The 15136-nt window shown below is 40.5% G+C and overlaps 1 protein-coding gene across 2 annotated transcripts in view; it reads left to right on the top strand.

The window, feature by feature from the left end:
• The window catches only part of SVIL (supervillin), a 133474-nt gene that overhangs the window by 16666 nt on the left and 101672 nt on the right, over nucleotides 1-15136 (top strand). For both annotated transcript variants that reach the window (XM_064402765.1, XM_064402628.1), the window contains exon 2: nucleotides 11436-11519. The gene's annotated coding sequence lies outside the window, so the exon portion shown is untranslated. The remainder of the gene's footprint in view (nucleotides 1-11435; nucleotides 11520-15136) is intronic.

Genomic DNA, 15136 nt, shown 5'->3' with positions numbered 1-15136 from the left:
GTGCTCCATTTCTAGGGGGTTTATGGGAAAATTTTGAAAGTTGTAATTGTTCTTGCTCAGTTAAACAGTTGAGCAGGCAGTTGACTGCAGGTCTCATTAGATGTTTGCCTGTGTTAGGATGGATGACTGTGAATTAATGGCAGCTGGTTTATAGGTATAAAAGCAATCTTCTCTTTGCCAGGTGTATCTTAGTCAACTTTGCTAAAGTTATTTCAATGTACAGTCAGGTGTATACAGGGATTTAGGTAAAACCTGTTTATCACTGGGATACCCACTCTCATACTGTCCAGAACATGAAGGAATTGCAGCACTTTTTAAAAACTGGATTTGTGGGATGAGCTAGTTCATGCAGCTAGTGCTTGGCTTTTATTCTGCTGTATCTAATTGATATGTAGAAGGAATTCAAGCTGCAGATTAAGGAGTGAGTGTGCCTGTGAGGGCTCAAGCAATGTAATTTGCCCTCTGAACTCATGACTGAAGCTCTAACTATAGTCTGTGTTTCTGGCCACTGTTTCTGTCCCGGGGCACTCTGTCAGGAGAGATTCCCATGCTGCTGCTTGCACACTGGCCCATTCAGGGGTTACTCTCTCAGAAGTGCAAACAGCACAGCCCCCGTTTCTAACCAAAGCCTGGCTGAGCAGAGCTGTGCGAGTGCAGCTTAGAAGTCACTGAGATAACACAAACACAGCCCACTTGGGTCTGCCAGCTGGCTGATACATGAAGTGGGTGTTTTACAGCATACTCTCTAAACTGCAAGGAAGATACTGCAAGGAAGAGTTGATTCCTAGATGTGCTGTAAACCCTGAAATTTTAATCTGCTTGTTTGTATTGTGCTGTGAGGGTTGGTTTTTTAAGGGATTTTTTTTCCTGCTCTTTTTTCACTTCTAAGTAGGGAAATGAATTTGAATTTAGATGCATTTCAACAGTGATGCAAAGAGTTAATTTTTACATTAGCACAGCAACTTACCTGGCTGAGAGGGCATTGCCTTTCTACACTGTGTTTAGCTTTTCAGTGGCTCATTACTAGCCTTAGAAAAACACCTCACTCTTTATTTAAAGTGAAACATGTTTGTCTAAAACTCAATTAAAAAAAAGAAATAAAATGTACCAGTTGTGTATGTTTCAGAGAAAGCACTTTCCTGCTGCTGGCTGACTGACAGACTGAACACCTGTCCTAGACAGACAGGTTAGGAATTTCCAGGGGCTGGGGAAAAGCGGGAGGACACCCCTGTGCAGGGCAGGATGTGCTGGTGTCCCTGCTCTGCAGTTTCTCAGGGGTGTGGAGCAGGCAGGGCTGTGCTTGCTGGGATGCCTTCCCAGCTGTGTGGTGGAGGAGAGGAGTGCTGGCTGAGCTTGCCAGCAGCGATAAGGCTCCAGGTGGGGATCACGGTAAACATGCTGTGAGAATCAGCTTTCCCAGGAGTTACATGAGGCAAAGATGTTCTTCTGTCACTTGTTCTGCTGGAAGCTTCTTGCTGCTAACAACTAAATATGCAAATCCAACTGTGGCTCTTCCAGCCTTCCTGGTGTTCTGACTTACAGTACTTATGGTTCTGTTTTCAAAACTGAATTTGTCAGCGCAGACTATTTCACTCTGAAAATGTAAAACCTTACCATAAGTGCTTCTTGTGTTTTACTAAACATACGTAACTTTCCTTTAAAAGATCTGCATATCATGCTTGCTTTTTCTCGTCACTGTTTACTCACTACTCTGCCAGCAGCATCAGTATCTTCTGAAAACTGGCAAATTGAATGGTAATGTCATTGCTTCCAGTGAATTCCAACTATTGTATTCTACATGCAGTATTCACAGCTGCATTACTGACTAACAAGACTGCTCTTGGCTACAATGAAGTGAACCACAGAATTGCTCTGATCCAAGCCTTTGGTTATAATTTGAGACAGTTATCTTAAACCAAAAAAACCTAAGTCCATAAATAAACTGTTAAGCAATGTAAACTTTTTAGAGAGAGACAGTTAGCAAGGAACTATGCAAAGCCCCAGGCCAAGATAATCTCTACCATAATTATGTAGACTACTAAGTGAGAAAAATTCCAGAGCTTTGCTCATAAATAAGACTGGGTTATTTGTGATGTGATTTCATAAAATAAACAAGGAGACTAAAGGCTCCAGAGGCTACTTAAGGTTTTGCAGAGGGGTAAATGTTAATGCTTAATTGTTTAAAGTATGTGTGAGTTGATACATGGCAAAGTTGTATGAAGTATGCCTTAAGAAATAAACTTATTGTTAGATATGTGCTGAATTTCCTTACCCATATAGCTGTGTTTCCATCAGGTCACTTTAGTAATCCATTCGAAATAGCCTTTAAATGTTCAGTGAGTTTTTTGCTACTTATTCTGCTAGATAATATATATTGCTAAATACTTTCTCTCTGCTGTATTCTAATTGTGATAATAAAGTGAGCATTGCTGTGACCTTTTTTCTTCTGCTTTGGTACAATTAACACATTTCTGTTCTGATCCCATTTATCCCATCTAATTCTCTCCCTAAGACAGCTGTGCCAATAGAAGCACTAGGAAGAATACAACTAGAAAAAAATGCTCCTCAGAACATGGGTATTGGAGGAGAGAGATAGCTGAGGTGTTCAGCCATGGAGTTGATGGACTTCATCCTGGCTTGTCCTGCCTGGTCTTTGAGACAGCCAGCCCCAACCAGCCATAGAGACACAGCCAGCACTCTGGAGATCACAGGAAACTGTAGCTTCCTTCTGGAGTGCTTTAAGAATGGATTGTGTCTCCTCCATTTTTTGAGAGAAGAGAAACCAGTTCCATCTTTTGGGGACATCTTATCTAGGGAACATTCTCAAGACTGTCTTATCTGTTTGTTTGTTTGTGCTAGGTGTTTGTCCAGTTGAAATAAAGCACTATGCATATTTCTGATACAGGAATTTGTACTTGTTCAGATAAATCTGTGTAAAGCTCCACACCCAGATACAGAAGGAATCACACAAAGAAACAGCAGCAAATGGTGCTCTTGAATGGGAAGGCCCCTTCTGTGCCTTTTCCCTTTTACATCCCTTGTACTGGAGCTTCCTGCAAAACAGACCTGTCCTGGAGTCTGCATCAGCATGGATCCCTCTGGAAGCTGTATTTTACTTCACTAAGTCTCCGACTCAAAGTCCCTACAGAGCTTAGAAATTTGAGTGATGGAAGCCAAAGACATACACCAAAATGGGTGTTCTGTAGAAAAAAATTCCCTTCCTTAGACAAATAATCTAAAAAATTGCTCCAGTGAGTTAATAAGAATCTCAGTGCTTTTTTAATCTTTTGTTACTTATGCTCACCAGACCCCTGTGAAACTGAAGAGCTCCCTTTATCTTGAGTGATGGGCTGGGAGCTGGGTTCTGGGGCTGGCTGCCAGGTTCTCACCCACATGTACCAGCTCCCCCTGTGCCCCGCTCTGCTCTCCTGACCCCGCGCTGAGTCATCTGGGTTTAATACCTACCAGAGCAACTGAATTATTTTTATGGTTGCTGGTCTGAAATGAGTCAGTGCAGGGTCAAACGCTGGAGCAGGGAAGGGAGAGGAGTGGGAATCTGGCAGCCAGCAGCTGGCTGAGATTGCCACAGAGTCACAGACCAGCCCTGGTGACTTTGCCAAGGTCACACAAGCTTCTGTCAGCAGGAAACTGAAACCTCTCTGGTGTTGTACAGGGTGCTGACCACAGGTCTGTCAAATGCAGTAACTGGCAGGAAGTGGCTTTGGACTTATTCTACTTGAATTTATTGTTTGTTTGCAAATACTGATGTAAGAATTAATAGTTGCTTTCTAGTGGATGCTTCCTATTAATAGATGCTTTCTAGGGTATACCAAAATCCAAACATACTGAACTGGTCATAACTGCAGATTTTCAGGTGTAAGCTGGGTGCATTCCAAGAGGAATTCATAATTAACTTGAGCTAGCTTTCCCTTAGAAATGTGATTTTTGTGCAGGTAGCGATCTGTCAACTACAGCACATTTCTGTATGAGGACTACTGCCCTTTAGTAAAGATAGCTCAGGAGTTAGTGCCTGAAACAATCATTGCATGGTATTATATTGCCAATTTGGTAAAAAAAATCTGTTGGTCACAGTTGCTTGATAACTCACACAATCTGCACCTGATACTTTATCAGTGGCCTAATACTTTATTTAGAATTTAGAATGGAGCATTTCACCAATCCTGGGCACACAAATTTCTGGATGTACAGCACTTTGAGCTATGTACATTATGAAAGCAGTGCTGAAGGGTAGGAGGGCTTAGGTCATGTATTCTGGCATCAATTTCTATGCTCTATTTTTCTGTTAGAATTCATTTGGGAGGAAAGAAACTAAGAAACTTTTCTGAGTGAAGATTTTGGAGCTCTGTGCTGGTTATAAATCTGTCTGTGTAGCTTCTGTCTTTTTAAAGTTTCTTTAGAAAAAGGGCTAGCCAAAAAATATTTTGGATGTGATTGTATGTAACATATGTGCATTTTCTTTACATAATACACTACAGTTAATTCAATTTGAAGGGCTTTCTTCTAGCTGTGACAAATCTTGTCAACCTACCACTTGACTTAATTTCTATGTCTGGATATGGTTTTTTTGTTTTATTGATTTGAGGGCTTTTTAACTTCTTGGAATCAAAGAAAGCTTGTTGCAGGTGGGTTTTTTGGTTTGGTTTGGTTTTGTTTTTTAAAAAAGATAATATTGGAGAAACCTGTCTCCAGCAATCTAATATATTATCTGGTGTTCTTCTAGGAACAAATACATCATATGGATTTTTATGTAGGAGGCTTTTTAGAGTTTTAAAGGTTGGGTGTTAGCCACAAGGTTCATGTGACATGACAAATGTGGAACATCTGTGTACTGCTGCACATCGCTGTTCTAAAAGTCATTCCCCTCACCACATGCATTGAATTAAACACAAGAATTTAGAGAAAAAATAGTTGGAAGGACACATTCTGTCAAATACAATGGGAAGGATCTGTTGTGAAGCTGTTGGAGCTCGCTCACAGTTCTCAGTCACTAATTCAGGGGTCTGCTGTGCTCTGTGCCTCAGCTCTTCTGCCTTGGAGCTGGGAGAGTGGCATTGTGCTTTCCTAGCTGGTGGTAAACTGTTTTCTGGATATAAATTAGAGCTGAGCATAAGGCTAAACTCTAAAGGGATTTCTAATAAACTAAAGGGATTTCTCAGTGTAGTTTCTTGTTTGAGTGGTATTTGAGCTGCATGTGAGGTAAGTAGGTGGCTGAGTTGGCTTCTTTGTATTGCAAACAAAGTGTGGCCAAGTGGCTTAAAGCAGGAGCTCTCATATTAAAACAGGAATCTTATCCATAACTCTGCCTGAAGTGATCTAACACGGTGACCAATATCCTTGTAAATCCTGAGTGCTTCTGTTTGTCTCCGTGCTATAGCTGCAGTGAGAGTTCTTGCTTACAAAATAAATGTGATAAAGAAAACAAAAGGAATTATTTGGGTAAGATTTGACCTGGAGCATTGTGGGCCAGGAGCTGAAGTCCTTGTTCTCCTAGAGTGATTATCAAATTGCATGAAGGGTGCTGTGCTTCATTAAAGCCTTTGGTGCTATCACAGAGAGGCTGCCAGTTCCACAGTGCAGGATACAGTATATCCAAAAATCCGAGTCAGGGCCCAGGTCACAACTGAGATTGAGGTGGAACTCGAGTGTTGGTCTGGTAAAAAGCTCACTGCTGTGCAGAAGATAAGTGGCAGATATTAATAGTTTTCTTCCTAGTGACTTGCATGTATTTCACAAGTGGTCTTAAACTGTAAGTTTGAACACATCATTAAGTAGTGGGATTTTAAAGTAATTTAAAGCTATCTTTTAGATATTGTTATTACAGATAAGGGTTTATTGAGTTCTGATACTCACAGCTAGGAACCGATATTAACAATTTGGTCCTCACTTCCCTGTTTATCTTCACAGACTCAAGTGCAGGACTGCAAATTAAAGGACCTCTCTGGTTGATCTGAACTTGGTTTCAAACATTTGCCTCTGAGATGACTTTTGAATACTTCATTCATACATTATGAGGCTGCTTTTATTGCTGTGCTTAACTCTTTCTGAATTTAGTATTTCTGAGGCTTTTGTTCAAAAGATAGTTTATAAGAGCTTGTTCAAAAGATAGTTTATAAGAGCTCCATCTCTGGAGTGCAGGTGAAAGCTCTTGTTCAACAGAGCCACATATGCCAGACTTGGGAAAGCTTGCTCATGTTGAAAATATCACTTCACTTGGAAACAGCCTCTGGATGATTCCTTGCTTTTAAAGGAGATGCGAGAAGTAAAGAAGCATCTCTGGGGTTTGTTGTCCAGAGGCAGGTGCAAAGGGAGCGGGCAGAAGTGGCATACATGCCTAAATAGTTTGGGTGTCCATTTCAATTGTTCTGTTCTCTTAGAATTGGCTATGCTCTAATTAAGTAGTTCTTGTCCTAAAACTAGTAAGCTCATAAAAAAATGCGGATTCTTTAATCTTAAAAGTTATGGGGAAACCATTTTTGTTTGAAACAGTTTTTGAAACTAAATTTTTTTTGTTAGTGCTTTTTGTTTGACGTTGGTAGGTTGTGTTTTTACATCTTAAAAAGCTGCTAACCCAAACCAAGCAGCCCCTCTCTCACCCCAGTCTGCCTGGGCTCAGGGCCACCTCCACCTACCTCTGTGAGCCCCGTGTCTTCAGGGAGTGAGGACTCATGCAGATTTCTGTATTGCATTTCCAGCAACCTCCCTGTCTTCAGTGCTGGCTACAGGAAGCACATCTGAGTCAGCCACTCTGTCCACAGGCACTTGGAGAGTCTGGTGCAGAATCTGGGGTGGTCTAATTGTGATCTGGCTGATACAGGACTTGCCCAAGCTCAGTGTTTCAACTTTAAATGTTTTTTAATTTAGCTTTGTAAAACTGTAGTTAGGAAACAATTCTACACATTCAGAATGCGTAGGTGTTAAATTCAGCTGGGTTCAAAGAAGTTAAATACAGCTTTGATGTAAATTACTTTATGTAAACACAGCAGGAACTTCACATCCGTTGAACAATTTTAGTTCTGTAGCTTCTTTAACCCATGCTCCAGTTTTCTTAAACAATTGAGAGTATTCCGGGGAGGCCCTTCTGACTTCAGACTGTTTTACTGGATGAAAATATTCTTCAGAGTGCTGGGGAAAAAATGATAATTTTTCTAAGTCTTCAAAGAGACTTCTGATGTTTTGAGTCTTTATTACACTAGAGGTCAGTGTATGATGGGAGCTTCTGTGCTGTGGTATAGAGTTTCTCGCAGAATCCTATTTCATCAACTTTGAAACCAGATTCTAAGAGAAACTGTAGCCTGTTACTATGGAAAAAACTTAACATTGAAGTGTCTTGTGACTTTCTTGGCTAAAGGACTTTTTGGAGCTTCCTACTTTTAACTTTCCTTGCCTAGCAAATATAAGCAAATATCAGTAAGAGTGCTTTGATGTGGTAAGCAGGAATGTGCACAGTCAGTTGCTGCAGTGTGCACCTCAAACATTCATCTTTCACTGCAATGCCATGACTTTTTGGTTCATAATTCTGTATGCCAGGGAGTTTACAGGAGTCATCCTCAGCTTGTGCACTATACCTCTGAAGGGCATGGGGGGAGAATTGCACATGAATCTATTACTTTTAGAGTAGGTGTCAGCTTCCTGAACACTGAGCTGGTGATTTCCAGGTGGGCGGCTTCGCTTTTGGGAGTTGAGGGAAGCACAGTCAAGTATGATTCTGTCATGGTACTTGCAGAGATTCTTTCCTCAGCAGCTCTTCTTCAGTTCTGCAGATAAGTAATTTCTTTGAACATCTGGAATGTGCAAAAGCAGTTTGCTCCTGCAGACAGCATTGGGCAGGGGCACCAGAGCAGAACTCCAGCAGTGTTATGTGATGTGAAATGGGAGGGAAATGCACTGAAGGAGAGAGCCCTGCTGCCTGGGCAGGCTGCATCACAAATGACAATTTAAGTAAGATAGAGGAAATACCCCACTGGGGTGGATTTGAGCTCTTGGATGTTTTCTGTGAGAGCTGACTACAAACAGAAGTGCCTGTATCCTGTTGCTCTTGTGTAGAGTTCTTCTGAAATGCCTCAGAAAAATGAACATGGGATGTTAAGAGTTTACAGGCTTGCACCAGTGTAGAGAGTAAGTGCGGGCACAGAGTGGAATTTTGCTGGTTTTAGGTGATATTCTGACTGTTCAAGAGACTTGGACTGATGAACATCTTTGTGGGCTTTCTTTTTGGTGAGGTGGAAGTGGAAGGAGACACAGTAAAAGGAAAACCAGCAGTCTGAAAATCTCCTTTGCACCTGGCTGCTGCCCAGTATGTAGTGTTACATGCCTGTGGAGCATGAAGAAGGATGACACCTCAGCTGAGCTAATGTGAAGGAGCTGCTGGACTCTCTGTGAGGATTCCTGGCTTCAAAGGAAAGATATTGCACTCTTCTACCTCTTTCCCAAGTTTTTCCAGGCTGCATTTCTTCTTCCTGTAAGAAATGAAAATATACCAAGGCATTGCAGAATGTGGCTTTATCAAAACATCTCTGTGGTGTTAGGCTTCATTTAATTGAGCAAGAGCCTGAAAAGGTGATGCTTTGCAAAACTGATGTGATATAAGTCATCAAGAAAGAAATAAAATGTCCTAAAATTTGCTTTCCTTTTCCTATCCTTTTCTGATTGGAGGCATGCAACCTTAATTTGTTTCAGTGGAACTCTGATCAGAGTCTGTTCTGCATGTAGGAGCTCAGGAACTAGGAGGCTTCTCTTGAAGAAAAGAAGGTGGTGCAGGTGTTCTGTAGCCAACCCAGAGAACAACCTGATGGATCACTGCAGATTCTTGCAGAGCAGCTATCTGTCTGTTGCACATGGTAGCATTCTTTCTTGGTTCAGCTGTCAAGTGTTAAATCAGTCCAAGTGTTGATGCTCTCTGCACCTAGAAGAATATTTGTCTAGAAGAAATGTAAGTTTGATTATGCTCTTGGCTCAAAAATGATGGATCTTTTTGGCTAAAAAGAGATGATTACCCACTAGCCACTTTTTAGTTCGTAATAGGAAGTATCCTAATGATATTTTCATGTCTCTTTTCTTCATGATGTACTGACTAACTCTGGAATCTGTCTGTTGTGTAATAAAGTGTCCATGAAAATGGCAAGAATTAGTACTTGAAGTGTCTTTTCCTGCTTTTGTTCTAAACTCTCAAAATGCAGGGGTTATCAGACATACAGTTCAAGTGGCTTGCCAGGAATTTCTCAGATGAACTGCAGAGAGAGCGCAAAAAGTTGCAGCCAAGGTCTGTCTTGAAAAGATTAGGATTCAATTGCCAGCCCTCACATTTTGATTTCAATCTCAAGTGTTTCCTGATAGGTGCTCTGTGTTTGTTAGGTCTTCTGTTTGTATTGTGTTCCTGCCAAAACTTCTCATAAGACTCCTGACACTATCAAAGATCTGTAGCATATAGTGGCACAGGCAAATACATGTATATATAAAAAAAACCCAAACTACTCTGTCAAGATATTTCCACTCACACCAGTTATTCAAGGTTCCTTTAAAAGTGTAGACTTCAAAGCTCTAGGCCTTCAAAACTGCAGCACCCTAGTCTTCTCTCTTGTTCCAATACACAAATTTGCCAAAAAAAGGGAGAAATTAATAAAATGTAGTAGTGGGACAATGGCAGTGTGCACCCAGGTTTAATGTGTTCTGTGCATTATGAATGTCCCCTCTTCCCACCTCACAATTGCTTCCAGGAAGTCTCTGAAGTAGTTGACCAAAATGATAGCTGGATTTCAAATCCTTTATTTTCTGTTTTGTTTTGGTTTGGTTGTTTGTTTGTTTTTCTTTTTTTTTCTTTTTTTTTTTAAATACTGATACTTGAAGACAGTAGGAACAGCAGAAGTAATCAGGCAACCCTATGGTTAAGTAGCAAGAAGGAATATGGAATCAAAAATTATGTGATGGTGGAAAAACTAGCCTATCTTTCTTCCAACTATCCATTGTTAACCATCATTTTTCTTCACCTTTCCTACCACACTGAAGTGCCCACGCATTTACCCTTCTAAAGTGCAGGAGTGCTCATTTGAGGGGAATGGAAGCTGGAAATGCAAAAACTATAGCATGTGGTTTACCATATTCTTGGAATTTTAAGCAAGTTTCCTCCCTGAAGTACAGAGATAAATGTGGGTAGATCTTATAAACTATCTTAGTTCACTTGTTGTGAGCAGTTTCATAACATTAGGGACAAGATTGATTTGCTGTCTTACCTGTCCCTATGCGTTTTAAGGTGGTTTGTGTTTGGGGGTCTGCTTGTCTTCCAAAATCAGAATTTTTCCCAACTCAGGCAAAATTTCCATCTTATCTGTCTTTTCAATGAATTATTTTTGTTTTGACCTCTTCTCTAGATGCTGTTATTAGAGTCTGACATGTTCAGCAGCTGCAGGAAGCAGAGCAGTGACCTGGCTGCTCTTGAAAGTTGTTGCTCTAGTCACATAGGATAGCATGATGTCATTTTGTACCTCCTAATAGATTAAGAGAAAAAAAAGTTGAATAAAGCAGTTGTGAAAGTGAAAACAGTGTATTTGGCACCTAAACATATGCAGGTGAGCTAAGCCTGAGCTGAGCAAGAGTAAAAATGTTATTTTACTTAGCAGCTGTAAGAGGAGGGAGACAAAAATCTGTGCAATAGCTCAGACTGCTTCAGGTGGTTCAGGTCTGCATTGAAGAACTCTTCACTCTCTGTGGAAAGAAGCAACTGCATATGGTGCAGGATAGAGTAAGAAGCCCAGAGCAGCTGTTATTTTAAGTTTTTATGTGTTCAGGGGATTGGCATCTTTAAGGACAGTGTGGTGCTGGGTTAATTCAGCTAGTTTGAAACAATCTAACTTGAACACTTAATTAACAGGAGTATCCACATGGGCTGCATCACCAGCAAATAATGTTACAGGCACAGCTAGAGGTGTTTTGTATTTGCTAATGTATAAAATAAACCCAGTTGTGGTTCAAGGTGTGGGGATCAGAAATCAGCCTTGTGGCAGTGCTGTTTGCAGAACTGCTTGATAGGTCAAGTGCTCTACACCAGGAGAAGTCTTGGGTCTGTCTCCTGGTTGCTGTGGTTCTAGAAAGAGAATTGGCTCTTTCAGTTGCTTCCAGTGATGTTTAAAATTTTGAGGGTAATAGTATTTTGGTAGATGCTTCTGGTTTTGTTATTATCTCCAGTGCTGCTTGGCCTTATTGAAAGACTGAATAATAAAGGCTTCCTTGGGGCGGCCAAGGGAAAGTTCAGTTCTTGTCTGTCAGAATGGGCAGGGTAGCAGCATGCTCTCAGCTGCCTCAGCCCTTGCAGTCAATCAGTTCCCCCCCTTTGTGCATCTGCCTGCCAGCTCTGAAAGGCTGCCCTGGCCTGGGATGCACTGTGGTTCTCACCCATGCTTTGCTGTGTTTGTTTCTTGTAGGAGGACTGCCTTTGGACTGTGAGCACCTGGACAGGGTGATGCAGCTGCACCTAGAGGGCCAGGCCTGGATGGCTGGGATTTAAGGTAAACCTTTGCTGAAAATACATACAGATGTGAACCAAGAACTATGGGTTGTTGGTTTTTTGTTGGTTTTTTTTTTTCCTCTCCTTTTTTTTTTCATGGAGGTGTTTGTATCAAACATGAAAAGAAGGATCTGTGTCTGCCTTCTAGTGTATATGTACTTTAATAAAATACAGTGATATAATAGTTAAGACTCCAGAGTAGCCCATAGGACCTTCAGAAAAGCTGATTGGTATTTAAATACCTAGGAGATGCTAATGCTGCCTTGGGAAGAAATGTTATTGAATAAGGAAGTAGCAATAAGAGTTCCTGAATCTGCTTCTGGGAATTCACTGGGAGACAGCAGGAAGCTAAGATGGACCTCCTGTTCCAGCCTTTCTATTATTCCTTCTTCCAATATTGTATTCAGCCATTCTAGATCGTGTACAACTCCTTCAAATGTAATATTTTAATTAATTACAGATCTGTAATTTCTTTCATGTTGCCCACTCTGTGTTGCAGACTTTTGAGTAAATATTTGCAGTTTAGATTTGACTCAGGATTTTTCCCAGCTCTTAGCTATGGAAAAGCATTTCCCTCTGTGAACACAAGCCAAGAACAAAAGTGGCCTTTTTGTGTGTGGAAGTGCATGGCAGGTTCTGTTGGTCCCACAAAGGCAGAGCTTGCAAAATTTCTGTGAAGTGTGGGATTAATCTTGCTTTTGGAGAATTGTGTAATTTTGGTTCCTGGAGAGATGTGATTTCTTGGACGTGATCAGGAATGTCTCAGTGGTTTTGAATCAGCAAAATTAGCGTGTAGATTATCTATCTTTTGGCATTCCTTAAAGAGAATTGATGTATAATTCTGGTCATACTGCCAGACAAGAGCTGTCATGCTGTTAGTTCTTTTGCTACATGTTTTCTCTCAGAGGTATGGATGCACTATTTCAGCTGTTGCTCCAGAATTATCTAAGAGCTGTTTCCCTTGCAACTTGTCATATCTTCTGAAGTCTGGGAGAACACTGTGTAAAGAGTGGAAGCTTGAATGAAATAATCTTCTGCTGGTTTTAACATCTTACTTAAAAAGAAGGAAAGTGAGGGCCTGGGAACAGTGTTTATTCTTACATGTGCAAGAAAGCCTGAAAAGTTGTAAGGCTTTGCAGTAGAAAAGCAAACCTAACCTTGATAGCTGAAGAGCTGAGCTTGGAGCATGATAATGGAAAACATGAACTGAATCTTGACAATTCAGGATTAAAGCATATTAATAAAATTTCCTCCAAAAATGTTAGAGCAAGCAGATCACATCACAGTTATTAGCTGCATACTTCCTATGCAGGGAATAATTTAATGAAGGTGAGCAGAAGTAGGGTGCTCTTGCAAGACTAATGCAAGGTACTTAAAATTATGTGAACAGTCATGGGAATTTAGTTTTTAAGGGTAATATGGACTTCTTTCAACAGACTCAAGTGAAGCCTTCAGAGAATTTCTTGCTGAACTTGTTTCTTAGTATATACTATCATAAAATGGTTGTAAGCTTCAGAAGATGATGCTCTTAGACCATGTGAAGGAGTATTCTGCTGTATTTTAAAACATCAGCAACAAAAAAGAGGTTTATTTGAGTAGAGAATGTACAGAGCTAAAGTTTGTTAACAGTGTGCAATTGACACACTTGATGTGACACAGCTGGACCATGTCAGATAACCAAACCCTGGGCTATTTGGATATAGTCTTCAGATGAGTGTGTTCATGGTTTTCCACAGCATCTTGGAATTCTGTGCAGTATTTACTGTACCTGTTACTGCCTTCTAACATATATTCACTAAGCAATTACATGGACTTCAGATTATCTGACTGAATAATTATGGGAAAAAATTGGTGATTTCTGGAACTCATGACCAGTTTTCTGCTTCATTGCTGCAGTTGCATCTAGGACTGGCCAGTTGACTTTAGAGGCTGGGAAATGTGCACAATCAGATGAGTCACTTATACCCTCTTTTCATAACATTACAATAGAAACAGTTTATGGACAGGTATTTGTTTTTTTAATTTATAGTGTGCTAGATTTGCGAGCAGCATGCCATTTATCATGTGCTGCCGGTATTTCATAGCTTCCACAATGTCAACAAAGCCAAGGCTTTGTTGTGTGCAAATTCATGTGCTGTCTTGCTGGACCTTGCTTATATGTGAAGAAACACAGTGTTCCTTCTAATACTGGTGTATTTTTAATTACATAAATTTCAGCCAACTCTTGCTGGCTAATATAGCTTGAAAAACAGTGAGTGGGTTTATTACTGTCATCTAGAATGGAATTGGAATATTGGAGATGCCCAGCTTTTGTAAATCCTGTGTTGTGTAGCAGTCCCCTTCAGGTTAATGTTCTTGCTAGCCTAACTGAAAACTTCATCTTCTCCCTTGTGAAAATAAAGGTAAATAGATGTATTTCCTTTTTTTCTATGATATCAGTAAGATTGTTCCTCTCTACAGTTTCAATTTTTATGGTTTCAGTTTTTATGGTTTTCATTTTCCAAATGCTTTGTAAGCTGAATTATTAATGCTTGCACCATTTTTAAAAATAGTGCAAGCAGTACCTCACAATCCATTGCTGACCCAGCAGTTGGGGATTTTTATTTTTTTTTCTGTTTTGGAAACAGTTTGCTTGTACTTCTGCATTTTACTGTTCCAGGACAATGGTACTGAACTTCTTGCAAAAGCCAAGCTTACAGGAAATGTCATCCTGTCAAAAGCGGTTTATTCTTACACGGCATATGATAATGCTTTTCTTTAAATGTATTTGTTTGGCATAAGACATGTTGTGCCTGGTATTCTCTGGCAGTGTTACTCACTCTCAGTTTACCTGAGGATGGGAGTGTAAATGTTGCATTCTCCTGCTCTCTTGTGCAGAGGGTCAAGGGCTTTAGTTGTTCTTAAAGCTCTTCCCTCCACCAGTTCTTCCCCTTCTACCTCGTTGGTAAGGATAAGTGTTACATTATTTTCTCCATAAGTTCCTCCCAGTCTTTGGGACTTCATTACTTGAAGGCATCCTCAAAACTGATTTTTGTTGTCATGAATTTTATTTAGACCATTGGAAATTTTTAATGAAGATGTCAGGTGTAGAAGAGTGGAATAGGAAGAGTGCAAAAGCATCTTCCTTACTGCTGCATTTTTCTTCAGACTAACAGTTATTGGTAAGAAAGCAGCTATGCCTGGTATCAATCCCAAAGTTAACTTGTATCTCTGCACATGGCCTCTGCATGGCTGTTACCAAATGTCCTTAGCTATTTTTATGGACAAAGCAGTGTCCTGACTATTTGAGAATTGTAAACTTTGGATGAAGCCATTCAGTTCAGCTCTGACACTGCACTTCTTTCTGTAGCATGGCTTTTGAGGAGCAGCCTGTCCACCTGGTCATTTGTCCCTAACTTCCATTCACTGAAAGATTTAATATTTGTTTCTGGGATCTGGACTATTCATGCCTTTTCCCAAAGCTTTTATTGCAGTGGCCTACAGAAAACATTCGACATTTTCAGCCTTAGGAATGTGTTGCCCCCCCAAAGTGTAATACTCAAGTGTGTTGCTGTAAAGCCACACTGCAAAGTGAGAGAGGGTCAAGAAATCTGAGAAGTGATGATTCAATTGTGCTGC

This window comes from Passer domesticus, chromosome 1 (genome assembly GCF_036417665.1).
Source record: "Passer domesticus isolate bPasDom1 chromosome 1, bPasDom1.hap1, whole genome shotgun sequence".
Taxonomy (NCBI): domain Eukaryota; kingdom Metazoa; phylum Chordata; class Aves; order Passeriformes; family Passeridae; genus Passer; species Passer domesticus.
Note: the sequence above shows the minus strand (reverse complement) of the source record. Positions and strands in the feature narration are given on the sequence as shown.